The sequence below is a fragment of the Malaclemys terrapin genome, chromosome 6 (assembly GCF_027887155.1).
Source record: "Malaclemys terrapin pileata isolate rMalTer1 chromosome 6, rMalTer1.hap1, whole genome shotgun sequence".
In the NCBI taxonomy this organism is placed as follows: Eukaryota; Metazoa; Chordata; order Testudines; family Emydidae; genus Malaclemys; species Malaclemys terrapin.
Genome location: NC_071510.1, coordinates 52451815 through 52467380, shown reverse-complemented (window position 1 = coordinate 52467380; position 15566 = coordinate 52451815).

The window sequence follows — 15566 nt, the reverse complement described above, 5'->3', positions numbered from 1 at the left end:
TTGTTATTGCTAAATTTTGTAATGAATGTGTTGCTATTGCCACAAACTGTAAAAATGTACAATGTGCCTAATCTTTTGGAGAATCCCTTGAACATGTTAAAAGGAATACATGAGAACACACATTATGTTAAAAGGCCTTGTTACACTGGTGTTTCACAGTTCATGCCTATAAACAATATGGGAACTTTTCACAGGGGAAAAGACATTCCAGACCTAATGTGCTGTATGAAAAGGAAGACTGAGGCACACTACCATATTGCTTTCATGGCTAAATGCCAAGATTCCTGTACTATGAAGAACATTAATATCTGCATTTATTCAATGTTAATTGGGTTTCAAACATTTGCCCGAGCTTGTGTGGATAAAGTAGCGGTTTTCTTTAGCTCTGGGCAAGATCACATGAGACATATAGGAACGATGCTGCCAGAGCAGATCCAATCCACTATTGTTCTAACTAAGTTTTACCTTGAGTTTGTAAAGAGGTTCAATCATGTGGTTGAACATGATTTTGATAAACCGTTTCTGTTATACACTGGTACGGCTTCTAACCCAATACTAGCTGTAGTGAGACAGAACCCAGGATGGGGAGCTCTTGGGATGCAGTCAATGATGTTTGTGTCATCCCTTCCTGGATCAATTTTGCGTTGGGGGTGTGACGTTATTGACATAAACTGGGACCGTATAGATCATTGTTGCAATCAAGGTCCTGTAGTGGCATGCAAATCTTGTATAAAGGGGGTCAAATGGGGTGTCTAGGACAAGGTTATGGTTTACTGGTTATGATTATGCTGTCTATATGTGTGTATCAGTTTTGTAGTCGAAGTTATGAATATTGGCTCTATACTGTCTGTATGGCAAACTTATGCTATGCTTCTGGGTGACATTCCAGACAAGCTGAGATTAGCTCTGCCTAGCCTGCTTGATGGCCCATTAAGGACCATCGGCTATACAATGGACCCATTGAGAGAAGGCAGATACGCCTTGTAACTCAGCAAAGTATGCAGGGACTGGCCCATGTGACTCCAAACTCCATTTTGCTGTAATTTTCCACAGTAAGAACAAAGAGGTGTTCTTACACCTGGAAAAGACTATATAAGACTGATGCCTCATCTCCATCTTGTCTTCAATCCTGCTTCTTACCTCTGGAGGAACTTTGCTACAAACTGAAGCTCTGAACAAAGGACTGAGGACCCATCCCAGCTGGGGATGTATTCCAGAGACTTGATTTGAACCTGCAGTTTATTCCATCGCTGCTGCAAGCCTGAACCAAGAACTTTGCCATTACTGTATGTAATTGATTCCATTTAACCAATTCTAACTCTCATCTCTATCTTTTTCCTTTTATGAATAAACCTTTAGATTTTAGATTCTAAAGGATTGGCAGCAGCGTGATTTGTGGGTAAGATCTGACTTGTATATTGACCTGGGTCTGGGGCTTGGGCCTTTGGGATCAGGAGAACCTTTTTCTTTTACTGGGGTATTGGTTTTCATAACCATTTGTCCCCATAACGTGTGGCACTGGTGGTAATACTGGGAAACTGGAGTGTCTAAGGAGATTGCTTGTGAGACTTGCGGTTAGCCAGTGGGATGAGACCGAAGTCTTAGTCTGGCTGGTTTGGTTTGCCTTAGAGGTGGAAAAACCCCAGCCTTGGGCTGTAATTGCCCTGTTTTAGCAATTTGTCCTGAGTTGGCGCTCTCAGTTGGGTTCCGCCAGAACCGCATTGTCACACTGACATGAGAGGTCACGGCTACGATAATGGTGCCAACATGAGAGGAAAGAACAGAGGAGTGCCGACACGGATCTGAGAGTTAAACCCTCAAGCTTTTTTTTGTCTCATGCAGTTCTTATACATTGAACTTGGTAGTCAGTGATACAGCATCAGCTTCTAGTGAGACTGCTGAATTTTTTAATGTAATTCAAAGCATCTATGTATTCTTCTCTGCATCAACTCATCGAAGGCAAATTTTGAAGCAACATCTGGGAACATCCTCTCTGACACTGAAACCACTGAGTGCCATGCGACGGGAAAGTCGAGTGGAGGCAATAAAGCCTATCAAACACCAAATTGGGAAGATAGATGATGCCATAGTTGCCATTATGGAGGATAATGCTATGACAGGAACTGTTCATGGGAGAACAGTGGCAGAGGGAAATGGAATCACCAGAAACATACATAACTTCAAATTTCTGTGTGGCTTAGTGTTGTGTTTGAAATAAATGTTGTAAGCAAGAGACTTCAAGTTGTTGACCTTGATATATCTGGAGCAATGGAACAACTGGACAAAGCAAAGTCATACCTACAGTCTTACCGGTCAGATGAGGGATTTCAAAACGTTCTGAAGAGTACACAGAAGTTGGCAGAAGAACTTCACACTGAAGCTATTTTCCCACCCATTCAAAAATACAAGAGTCACCGAAGAAGAAGACATTTTGATTACGAGGCACGGGATAATCCCATAGGAGACCCCAAACAACAATTCAAAGTTGAATTCTTTAACCAGGTGCTAGATTGTGCAATACAGTCAGTTGAACGTTTCATGCAGCTCAAGGAACACAGCAGTATATTTGGGATGTTGTATGATATTCCAAAACTCCTCACTATACCTGAAGAAGACCTACACCAGCAATGCAGGGCACTAGAGACAGTGTTGACACAGGATGACATGCGCAATATTGATGCGAGTGATTTAGGTCAGGGGTAGGCAACCTCTGGCACACGTGCCAAAGGCGTGGGCACGCGAACTGATTTTCAGTGGCACTCACACTGCCTGGGTCCTGGCCACCGGTCCAGGGGGCTCTGCATTTTAATTTAATTTTAAATGAAGGTTCTTAAACATTTTAAAAATCTTATTTACTTTACATACAACAATAGTTTAGTTATATATTATAGACCTATAGAAAGAGACCTTCTAAAAATATTAAAATGTATTACTGGCACGCGAAACCTTAAATTAGAGTGAATAAATGAAGATTCGGCACACCACTTCTGAAAAGTTGCCAACCCCAGATTTAGGTGATAAACTGAAAGCCCTTTCAAGATACTTTTCAGCAGGATCAACTCCAAAGGCTGTTCTGGAATATATATATATATATATATATATATATATATATATATATATATATATATATATATATATATATATATATATATGCACAAATAAGATGACCACCCTCTTTCCAAATGCTTTTGTTACTCTGTGCATACTTCTTACACTTCCTGTAACAGTTGCCAGTGGAGAACACAGCTTCTCCAAGCTGAAGTTAATAAAAACACATCTACTACGCTCCACAATGACACAGGAGAGGCTGGTCAGCCTTACAACCATCTCAATAGAGCATGAGCTGGCCCAGACTGTGGACCTTCAGGAAGCAGTTCAAATCTTTGCAGCCAAGAAGGCACGGAAAGCACCACTTTGATTATTCAAACAGATAAAAATGCCAGTGTTTGCTATGCAGACAAGAAAAGTTACATTTGCTGTTCAGGCGTTTGAAAATTAAGTGTTACTTATAATTTTTGAATAAGGCCTTTTAAGTTGTTAGTTCTCCTTTATTGGGGTAGGTAGCAGAGCAGTCCCACAAGAGGAGTGGAACAGGAAGAAGGCAGAATTGAGACCTTTCAAAGTTTTGGCCCAAGCGAGGAGGCATGGGGGCGTCATTTGAGCTTCCCGCCTCAGGTGCCAAAATGTTGTGGGCTGGCCCTGCTTTCTCTGGTACACTGAAGAGCACATTCTGAAATATTTGTTCCCCATGTAGATACTTACAGAATGTAATCAAGTTACCCCTTACCCTTTTCTTTGTTAAGATAAATAGACTGAGCTCTTTGAGTCTATCACTATAAGGCATGTTGTCTAATCCTTTAATCATTCTTGAGGCTCTTCTCTGAACTATCTCCAATTTATCAACATCTTTCTTGAACTGTAGGCACCAGACCTGGATACAGTATTCCAGCAGCAGTTGCAATAGTGCCAAATACAGAGGTAAAATAACTTTTTTACTCCTACTCAAAATTCCCTTGTTTATGCACCTCAGTATCACATTAGCTCTTTTGACCGCAGCATCACATAGGGAGCTCATCTTCAGCTGATTATCCACCACAACCTCCACATCTTTTTCAGAGTTTTATACCATTTGCAGGCTAAATTCCAGCTGTACCACTCCTGAGCAAGCAGGAAAGACAGTACTTTAGTATGTGAACTTAAATCAGTTTGCAAACATATTAACAATCTTCAGATATATTTAAAGACAAACTGGAAAATACAAGAAGGAAATCTAACTTTTTTCCTGCACTGCAGATTAGGACTCAAAGTGAAATATCCTCCCTCAGATTCATCCATTTGCCACATCTGAATATCTTTTTCTCACCTACCACTTGATGAACATTTTTGTCCTTCAAGACAGTAGAGATTGAAAGAGTATTTAGAGAAATGTGGTATTTTAAAAAATGAGTTAAGTGCTTTTATTTTACAAACAGAACAAATACAAAGCAAACATATACTGGTTTCAAGTGCATATTTTCTTACATTTAAAAATCACCATAGGACCAAGATTTTCAAACCTGTATACCTGTAGTGGGAAACCTAAATCCATACATAGGCACCTATATGTTGTAGCTGTTCTGAGAGGTGGGAACTCTAGGTGCTCAGCACCTCTGCAAATTAGCACCCTGTAGTAGTATTTAGATGCCTAGACACAGGGCCAGACTCTGCCATCCTTTCTCTGAGTAGCAGCCTCCCAGTGATTTGGACAATATAAATTTCTGCTCAAACCTTCTCCCCAGGCTTCTAGAACCCAATGCTGTTCAGGTCACACCATCCATCCATCTGCACACTTTCTCATACACAGGAACCTGCTCTCTGGGCAGAAGCCCTCTGGAATCTGCTTCTTGCTTGTTTATTTCCTCTAGCTCAGGCCTTATCTCCAAGAAGGTTTTGCAGGGCAGGTGGCTTTTGCCCCGGTCAAGTGTGGGATTTGTTCACCCCCTCATGCCCTGATAATAGGCTGGCCCATACTCTAGTGGGGTTCTGTTGTGTGTGCAATTCTGAGGCACCACACAGAGCAGGAGCTGGTGAATCAGAGCTTTGGGGGCAGGGTATTAAAATTAAATTAAAAAAACAAATACATGTAAAGTTAATATTACGCTGAATGCCCCTCCACCTGGCCATTTGGGGCATTCAGTATCTTATTCCAAAATTACTGGAATGTTCATATTTCAATTAAATGTGCTTCATGGTTTAAACACCAATTTCAGCCAATAATAATGGTATGTTAAATGTTTTACTGCGAAAGCAAACCACATTTTAAACAGCATTTTAAATGGCTGCTGCACTGATAACAATAGTGGGTTTGTACCAGTGTACTTAAACTGTATGTATTTCACAAAGAAAGCTAAGGTGACAGACACTTTCAGTTAAGAAGAAAACTGTTTAATAATAGAGTGGTTGTCAGTGCAATCCTGGTTATTATTTAGTGAATGTTTATGACCTATTTCTCTCCCTATTAACATACTGAACACAGTCCTATAGAGTTATCAGTACGATACCACAATCCAACAGCAGTCTGAATAATGAGATGGCTATGACAAGGTTTCAAAAGGAAATCACAAAGTGCTGAGTGTCTTTGTATGTTTCATATGCCTGTGATGGCAATTTGTCAGCTATGGAAAGAAGCTTTCATGCATGTCACTTTTAACACTTGGAATAAAATATATTATTAACAGCATTATGCTGACAGTTGCTCAAAAGGGCCATCCGGCATATATCAAGTTAAATTAACATAACTGGACTAGTGTGTATGCCAGTTCCCTCAAGCACAATACATGGTCCCCAAGGATAACACAAGGTTTCTCTGATCCATCAGGCACTAGCTCTGAAAATTGCGTCAGGCAAATTAAAAGCTAAAAACACTATGAACAGGGACTCCTGGCCACGCTAACTATGCTGACATTCTATATTCTGCAAATGAGTGTTCTGCTCCAGGGAAGAAACTGTTTAAGAGAAGCAACAATGCTAATTTATTTATTTATTTTACTTTAATTGTTAAAGTTGACATTCCAATGAAAATTTGAAAACCAACGGACAGCCAACAGTGAGTCACTGAATTAAAAATACACATTAACTACGGTCTTGCTCTGCCATCATGTGGCAAACCTGGGAAAATGCATTAGGAAAAGCTGCTCAGAAATTAGAACGGCACAAAGAAAATGTTAGAGAGAGACAAGGTGGGTCCTATAAAAGATAATACCTCATCCACCTTGTCTTTCTAATATCCTGGAACTGACACAGCTACAACTACACTGTGTATAGAGAAAATGTTGTAAGACATAGCAAAAAAGAAGCCATTTAACTTTGCTACACAATGATCCATAAATATTTGCATTATGAAAGCTGAGGGGTATATTTGTTGGTGATCTGCCTACAGATTTCTTTCTCTAATAAAACAGGGCCCAGCCTGCAAATGCTTCACCTGCAGAATGCTCACCGACTACAGTGGCAGTTCTGTGAGTGCTCTGATTGCTGAATTGGGCTCTTACAGGGCATACATTCAGCATAATCAGGATTTTTTTTTTTTTTTTAAGAACAATTCAAAAAAAACAATGCAATATATAGTTATGGAGAAAAGGATGTGTGGCATGTAGTCTGCAGGGTTTTCTTAACAGTCTAGATATCACAAAACACAAGTAATAGCAGTTCTTTTTGTATTAACCCAATAATAATGTCTATTCATCTTTTACTTTTTAACATGTGTAGTAAAACTGAAAGACAAAACCCATGTCCCACTGTGTAGAGCTCCTCCTAGCAAAAAAACATTACTTATTTTTCATAACTGTTGTTATATCTATCATGCTGTAGGTGTGCACAGGCCTTGTGCACCAGTGCTGGAGACTTTTCCCTAGCAGTACCTGTAGGGATGGTAGCACCCATCACCGAGCTTCATGTGCTGCAAAGTGAGGGTATGAAGGGCGGAGTTGTTCCACCCCAGGTTCCTTTACACTGGAATCTGATGGTAGAATCCGATGCACTGGGGGAATCAGGAGTGGGTCGTGTAGTGGACATATGCAACACATCTCAAAGAACAACAGTTACAAAGGTAAGTAACAGTTTGTCAGGAATCAGGGCCTGCACCAGAGCCAGGCTCTGGGCAACCTAATGAATGCAGCTGGCCTGTAGTTGGCTGCCTGATTAGCTACATGGCCTGATTGATTGGAAGAGTCAGCAGACTGGCTTTTAAGCTCAGCAAGAGCAGTAGTCCAGTAGCTGCTCAACCATTCATTCATGGCTATGATAGCTCCTACACCCGCTTGTTCCTAGCCTTATTCTGCCTCACTCCAAGTAACCCAGCTCTGATTCTTGATGTCTGACTCCTGTTCCAACCACTAGCTTTGGCCACCCACATCCCAGTCACTGATATGTTTTTTTCATCTTCAAGTGCTTGCACATATCCATTACAGTATATAGGTGGCTTTCAAGCTGTTATCCTAGGTGGTATGGCTCAAAGTCTTATTAGAAGTGACACTGCTTTGCCTACATTTGCATCCTTTCTTGACTGAGGCAATAGTGAGTAATGTCTGGCAAAAGTATGGCTTGAGGATCACGCTGCTGCCCTACAGATATCTATAACTGGGACATGTGCTACGAATGCTGCCAAGTGAGCTCTGGCCAAATGCATTGTAAACTTGTTGGGAGGTGATATACCTTTGGTTGCGTAACACAATTATAAATATAATACGATAATTCATTGCAAAAATCTTTGAGAATTGATTGGATAATCTCTCATGCATTCTGCATCCATAACAAAAAGTTGGGCCAAACCTCAACAGGGCTTAGTCCGATCCAAGTAAAGACTAACACTCAACGAACCTCTAGGGTGTGGAGTCTCCACTCATCCCTATGTGAGTGTGGTTTTGAGAAGAACATTGGCAAATGGGAGTCAGAAACCACTTTCCAAAGGAACCAGAGATATGATCCTAGCTGCAGCTTGTCCTTGAAGAAGAACTGTGTATAGTGGGTCAGTGGCCAATGCATTCTGTTTACATACCCTCCTGGCAGACATAATGACTACCAAGAAGGCAACCTTCACTGACAGATGCACAGTAGCTGAAAGGGAGGGTCCATAAGTGCAGACAAACCAAGTTCAGGTCCTAGAAAGGTGCTGGTTCTCTGATGGGCAGAAACAATCTAGACCCTTCAGGAATCTGTTTGTGAGACGGTGAGTGAAAATAGTCCTACTATCTATGTGAGGTTGAAAAGACAAGATGGCCACTAGATGTATCCTGATGGAGCTAATTGCTAAACCTAATTCCTTGAGGTTCAAGAGATAGTCCAGCACCATTTGAATTTTAGTCTGCATCAGTGAGACGTTATGGAGGTAGACCAGATGCAGCAATGTTTCCACTTACTGAGGTAAGTAGCCCTTGTGGAAGTTTTCTGCTGTTAAGGACACATTGTGGACTGCCTCTGACCCTCTTCTGCATTCAACCACAAGAAAAACCACAAGAAAAGCCATGAGATAGAGTAATACCTGGCCATGGTTCTGTGTCAGCATGGCTCTAAATACTGGTTGCAGCAGGGGTTCTACAGTGGATAGAGCGTAGAGGTCTGAATATCATGTCTGTCTTGGCCAGGCTGGGCCAAGAATCATCCTACCATGTTCTTGCTTGAGCTTGACAAATGATCCTGGGAATCAGGGGTATTGGTGGGTATGCATGTAGGAGCTCTTATTCCACAGAAACGGGAAGTTGTCTGATATTGATCCCAGTCTATGACCAACTCTGGAACAAAAGTGGGCATACTTGCTATTCTGACAAGTTGCAGACAGGTCCACAAACATTCGTCCTGAGTGAGAAGCTTTGAGAGTGACAGAGTTCCAAAAACAGAAGTTCATGTTCCACAGCTAGACTGCCTCCTGGCAGAGGCTGTCCAGTCTGGATCCTCCCTGTTCATTTGCATAAAAGGCTGCTGTTGGCAATAAACACCTGAACTGACTTCTTGAATGTGAGGGAGGAAGTGCTAACGAAAACTGTACATAATTCAAAGACCTTGATGTGTAACCTGGCCTCATGTGCAACCCATAAACCTTGAGCCTGAAGATTGCCCAGATGCATTCCCCATCCCACAGCTGCTGCATCCATTACCAAAGTCATAGTAGGGATGGGTGGAGAGAAAGGGACCTCCTGCGCAGGTTGTCTTGCTACCAGGGCTGAGGGAGTGTGACTGGAGTGCTCCAGTGCCGATGGTCTTGACCGCTGTAGTGATGCCAGACAAGGGTGTAATGGGTCCCCTGGGATGCTACCTGGAACTGAAGTACAACTCTGAGCCCTCTGACCCACCAACCTGGGCTCCCTCTAACACTGTGCTGCTGTGACAAGTTACAAAGCCCTCCAAGCTTGTACTTCCACCAGCAGTCATGCAGGTAGGGACACACACAGCTGCAGTTACATGCAGGCTCTCTAACCACCAGCCTAGGACCCCAGAACAGTACCATTCTGCCCTGCTCAAATCTGGCCAGTATATGGGTTTAACACCTGGTCTGCCTCTCCCTCAATGTGAAGAGGACCATGCACACTTGTAGAAACCAAGCTGAGATTTTCCCCAGACACCTTAGTCAAATGCACACTGGTTTGGATTAAAACATAAAATAGGGTTTATTAACTATAAAAGGATAGATTAAGTGGTTATATGTGATAGCAAACAGATCAAAGCAGATTACCTAGTAAATAAATAAAACACGCAAGCTATGTTAAATATACTTCATAGATCAGATATGAATAGCAAATCCTCACCCTACAAGCAGTCTGCAGATTCTTAAGGGGCACGCTGCACTAGCTTACAGCTTGGAATCCCCCAGGTGTTCCATTCACAAGCTAAAAATCCCTTTAGCCTGTGTCCAGCACTTCCCCCAGTTCAGTCTTTGTTCCTCAGATGTTTCCAGGAGTCTCTTTGGGTGGGGAGTCAGTGAAGAACCATCATGATGTCACTCCCCTGCCTTAAATAGCTTTTGCATATGGCAGGAACCCTTTGTTTCAAAGTTTGGTTCCCACGCCAGTCAGTGGAAAAACACTGATATGTTGGAGTCCAGCACCAGGTGACCCGGTCACATGTCCCTGTAGTGTCGCAGCAGCCATAACGCAGAGGCTGTCTGTAGCATTGTCAGGAAGGTTCCCCTGTGGGAGATAAGCTTCTTCTAAGGCCTATTGTTTTCTCCTAATGGCTCATTAACCTGAATGGGACCTTCCCAGCCAGCCATCTAGACTGAGAGTCTTTTGCCTGGTGAGCATTCCCCAGGTGTAAACACATTTATAATACAGATACATAGTCAATATTCCTAACTTCAGATACAAAAATGCATACAATGGGATATTCATGTTCACTAAATCATAACCTTTTCAATATCTCACATCTCACCTATCTTGCATACAATACATCATAATTATGCCATAAACATATCATAATAATATCTCTATGAAGTATATGGGGTGCAGTGTCACAGAGGGTTCCCCAGCTTGAATCAGAGGGGAGGGCTTGAAGCAAGCACAGTAAATCTCTGGCCACAGCATAGGCCTCCAGAGTGGTCGGGACAGAGATAGGCTGTTGACCTGGAGGAATCAAGGACTGGCCTGTCACAGCCAATGAGGTAGCTGATCTCAGTGGTCCCTGAGAGCGTACCAGTCAGTACCAGGGAGCAGGGAGCTGAAGGATGCATTCTATCATCAGTACCAAACCGATCTCCTCTGAGGAGTCCTGGGCTCTAGACTTCAAGGAACCAGATACCAACTTTTTTCTTATGTGTCTGAGGTCAGGACTGTTCAGTCCTTGAAGAACCTGGACCTTGAAGAACACAGACCTAGTGATAGGGATCTCCTCCACTCTGCTGGTAATGCTGGGAGAGCACTTCAACAAGGGGCTGCTTAACAGCTTCCCTTTTATGAGTGACAGGGTTTCAACACTGGTTTCTAGGCTGCCTCCATGAGGATGTACTGGACATGCTCCTCCCTCAGTTTCTTTGCCCTGGCCTTAAAACCATGGCAACTGGAGCACCTATCTCTAATCTGACCCTCACCCATGCACTTGAGACAGCACAAATGAGGGTCACTGATGAACATAAGCTTTCTGCAGCTCACGCATGACTTAAACCCTGGAGACCTTGGCATAGGCCTTCCCCATACTGGGTGGGGCCCAGAGGCTCTGCTAAGCAAAGCTTTAGCCAGAAAGCTAAAATAATCCAAATAAACTAGTAAAACAAATTTAATAAGATGAGAAATAAAACAAAACTTTTAAGAGTCCAGGATGAAAAGAGTACCACTAGGCAAATAATTCATGAAAAACACTCAGGCTCTGACCAGCAACCACGGAAAGTGAGAAGGAACGAAGGGAGGGGCAGGGCAACTCCGCCCTTTATACCCTCGCTTCTCAACATGAGAAGCTTGATGTTGGGCAAGGCCACCCCTATGGGTACTGCTAGGGAAACTCTCCCACACCGGTGCACAAGGCATGTGTGCACACACCTACAGTGTAAGTGACATATGCAAGCACTCAAAGAAGATTCCATTTTCAGATGGAAATATTCATTAGCAGCCCAGTTAATTAAACAGGCAGGCTTTCTGCAATGTAGGTCAAACAGAAAGTGGTTGAGTTTTCAAGAGCAAGGTATCTTGACGAAAGTAAATTCACTCCTATTCATTCATAACTGACTTGACTCTTGTTTGTCTGCATCTACCGCCAGAATTGAGGTGATGTAATTAAGGCAGTCTAAAAAAATGTGTTCCACATATAGAGCCTGACTAATGGCTTTCAAGAGCAGAATGATTCATTTTTCTCTAGCTAATTGTGGCTAATAATGAATACACTAATTAAATGTGGCACTTCTCCGACTCCTTGGAAAACATATTTAAGCGCAGTAGACTTCAAGAACTCCTGAAATCTGCACAAAACTCTCACTGCATATTCACACTGATCTGCTTTTGAACTAGTTTCTACTCTTTTGGTTAAAAGACAAGATATCTTGGCCCAGGTCATTCTGTTATACCAATAGAATAAAAACCAGCAGGATCTTATTAAGAGGGATAAGGGAAAGATGCCACATTTATTGTAAATATAATGATAAAGCAAAAGATAAAAGTAAACAACTTTGACTACTTATTCCTATCACTACTTATTCCTTATACACACACACACACACACATATATATTCATTCACACAATCATTCATTGAAGTTCTGTATAGGTGTTATAGTTACCAGCCTAGAAGTTGCTCACGCCAAGTTACTGGCCAGGTATCTTGGTCATGAGAATGGAGCCAAGTCCGTGTCAGGTGCACCTGATGCTCCTGGAGGCTGGCAGCAGAACCAGAGACTCAAAGTCATCAGTCTTGAGAGTCCATTCTTATAGGATTTAATTCCTATGTTAGTCTATGGGAGCTGTTTCATTCTGCTGTTGCTGACTCAATCAGCAAATGGCACATTCCTGGACACATTCCTGGGCACATTCCTGGTGGCTCCAAACTGTCCAAAGTTTGTGTTTCTCATCCTTCCAGGTGATGGGGTGGATACCAGTTTACCCTCTGGGGGTTGTCTGGTCATCCACTTGACACATTCTTCGGCCGATGGATACTCCCTTTCTAGGCTGGCACCTCCCTAACCATTCATGTACATCAAGCATTCATCAATATACATTCCATATCTTAACCATATTTTAATTTACTGTCTCCACCACTTTCAGGGTGTGTGCTAATTCATTTGAGACTCCCTGCCCTTTAATCACAGAGGGTGGGGGTCGGCTTATAGTGTTTGTTTACATTGTATCAATTACTTCAAGAACAAAGTCAATTAACATGTTTGTAAGTTTTACATAGTAATAAAGTCTCTTTCACAGGATAGATATAATCAGTGGTTTCTACAGACAGGAGCCTACAAGTTTTAACAGAAGACCCAAGAGATTTTTGTATTTGGTGAAACTGTTGGATTTTAAAGTGTGGGGGACAAATTATGAGGGGGTCACTGTCACTTGGGGGAATCACTGTTAGTACCTTCTTTAATATCCCTACAATTCCCTGTGAGGAACTCCAAGAAGGCAGCACACCCCTGGCATCAGTCTCTTCTCTACAATCTGCAGAGAGCTTTCTGTGGGTTTAGAGGTTCACAGTATCAGGGCCCTTTGGCGTATCCCCCCTCAGCACTATAGAACCTTCCACTGAGGGGAATTCCAGGAGTAGCAGCTAAGGAGAGGGAATCTCTAGCAGAGGTGCCAGGGAGTAGGAAAGGGTACCTCTGTACAGAGCTTCCACACACAATCTCAGGGGAGCTGTGGGTTCCAGGGGCCTGAAACCTCTTGCTATTTGCCTATTGTGGAAATCTCCCCACTTCCCAGGGAAGAACTGGTAGCAAATTCATATGGAGGGAAATCCCCTTGGACTTCCTTTCGCCTGTGCAGATTTTTACTCCAAAGGGGGACAACTTGGCTAGGATATTTAATTTCACCCTCTTAAATCCATGCAGTTTTGAACAGGTAAAGTCTCAACAACATTTCTAATATGGCAAAAGCAGCACAAAGATGCCACTGTCTAGGAGGAAAATAGTAATCAATAGAGGGCTGGCCAAGTCTTTTAGTCTGTATTTTCTCTGTACATTGAAGACACCACTCACCACAGGAATGATTATATCTTTAAAGATGAGCCAGGAAGGAAGCTGGAGGTTTTCCACACAAAATGTCAATGTCGTGTATTGGGCATAAAGTGGAATGACTTCATCTGTAATGCAGATGTTTATGGTCACTCGGGTCTACAGACTCCTGGAGCCATTGTCCACAAGTGGCGTCTTACACTTTTTGGACATATTGCAAGGATGCCACAAGATGTTCCAGCGCTGTTCTCCAGGTGGCTTGTAACATCCGAGGGGTGGAGGAGACCCAGAGGAAGAACCCCTATTACACGGGTTCATCAAGTCTGTTCCGACGTTGGACTCTCAGGCTGTCAAGCCTTTGCAGTTGCACAGGAATGGACCAAATGGTGAACGATCGCTATGGCTGACTAGCTGGCTAAGCATTGAAGAAGAAGGAGGAAGGAAGTGAAGTGAAAATCTGTCCCCAAACTTAGTGATACAAGATCTAAAGTATAAGTGGAACTGCAAATCAGACCACAGTTACCTTCATTTTAATTGAAGCACCATAGAGAAAGAATCAGTGGCTATTTTGTCAATGCATCATGCTGCATCTCTTTTTAACTGTCCTAGAGATGGTTATTGCAACCCGGGTCCCAGGGGGACCACACTGAGGTTGCTTAATCAGGGCAAACTGCAAAGAATGGGCAGACGATCTCCAAAACTGACGGTTATTCTGATACTCAGATTTACCAAGCCAGCAACAAAACAGCTTCTACAACACCTTACTGATTACCCAGAAGCCAAAACACAGTTCCCTTAAAGCAACCCAGCCTTGGGCTTCCTCGCAGACAGCCAAGTTAAATATGATGATGCTTATTGAAAAATCTTGTTCATCATTTACCAATCCCAAAGTATCAGACACATTACCTTCCAGGTCAATGAATATTTCAGATCTTTCCCAAATAAACGCTTACAGCCAATTTTTATTACCTAAACTAAAATGTATTAAAAAAGAGAAGAGAGTATTGGTTAAAAGATCATTATACATACAGACATGGAACAGAGTCCTTAGGTCAGTTTCACAGTAGAGATGGTGAGCTTTAGAATTGCAAAGAGTTCTTTTCAGAATCAGTTCATCAGGTTGTTGTCCAATGCCCAAAAATTCAATATTAGGGCGTTCCAGATGGGACTGGAGATCTGTCTTACAACTCAACTTCCCCTGAATAACGTTTAAGCAGATCTGAGATGAAAGGATCAGTTCCCAAGAGTTTTTATAGAGATTTTTGCAGTCTTTTGACAGCACCAGTCCTTGGGTGAACATAGGCTTTTGTAGTAACCTATTTTCTAAGCATCACTGGTAATTAGCTACATAGATTAACATAAGGCAATTGCCTATCTCACACCATTTAACAGGTGATTTACCACAAACACCAAAGAAAAATTAAGATAGTGATATTAGTACATTTAAATGTTAAGATCTTCTTTTGATCTCTGAATTAACAGAATACAGCATAGACAGGAACTGTTTGGTTACATAGTTAACCTCTAACAATATATATGTAAACACAAAAATTATCTGATATGTCTCTAAAGATTCAATCAGGGTCAATTATCCGGCAAGTTGCTAAATTTTTTTTAGCCCAGTGTCACAGTTATACTCTCATTTATTTATAATTTAATAATGGGGAAGAATCAGGCAATCACCTTGCTAGCATAGTAAGAAAGAAGCAATTCAATACACTATTCCTGCCTACATGTTACATGCAAAGGTAAATACAGATGTATGAAGATAGTCCTGAAGATGTTTGATAATGCTCTTTTTGCATTTTCGGTAATGTGTTAGTATTAATGTTATCACTTGGCAGCTCACCTCATTTTCATTATGGTGTTGGATCCCTTTAACTAGATCTATTACAAATTAGTTCCACAAAATGAGTACTGTGGCCCCACCCACTTCAATGGAAACACTGGCAC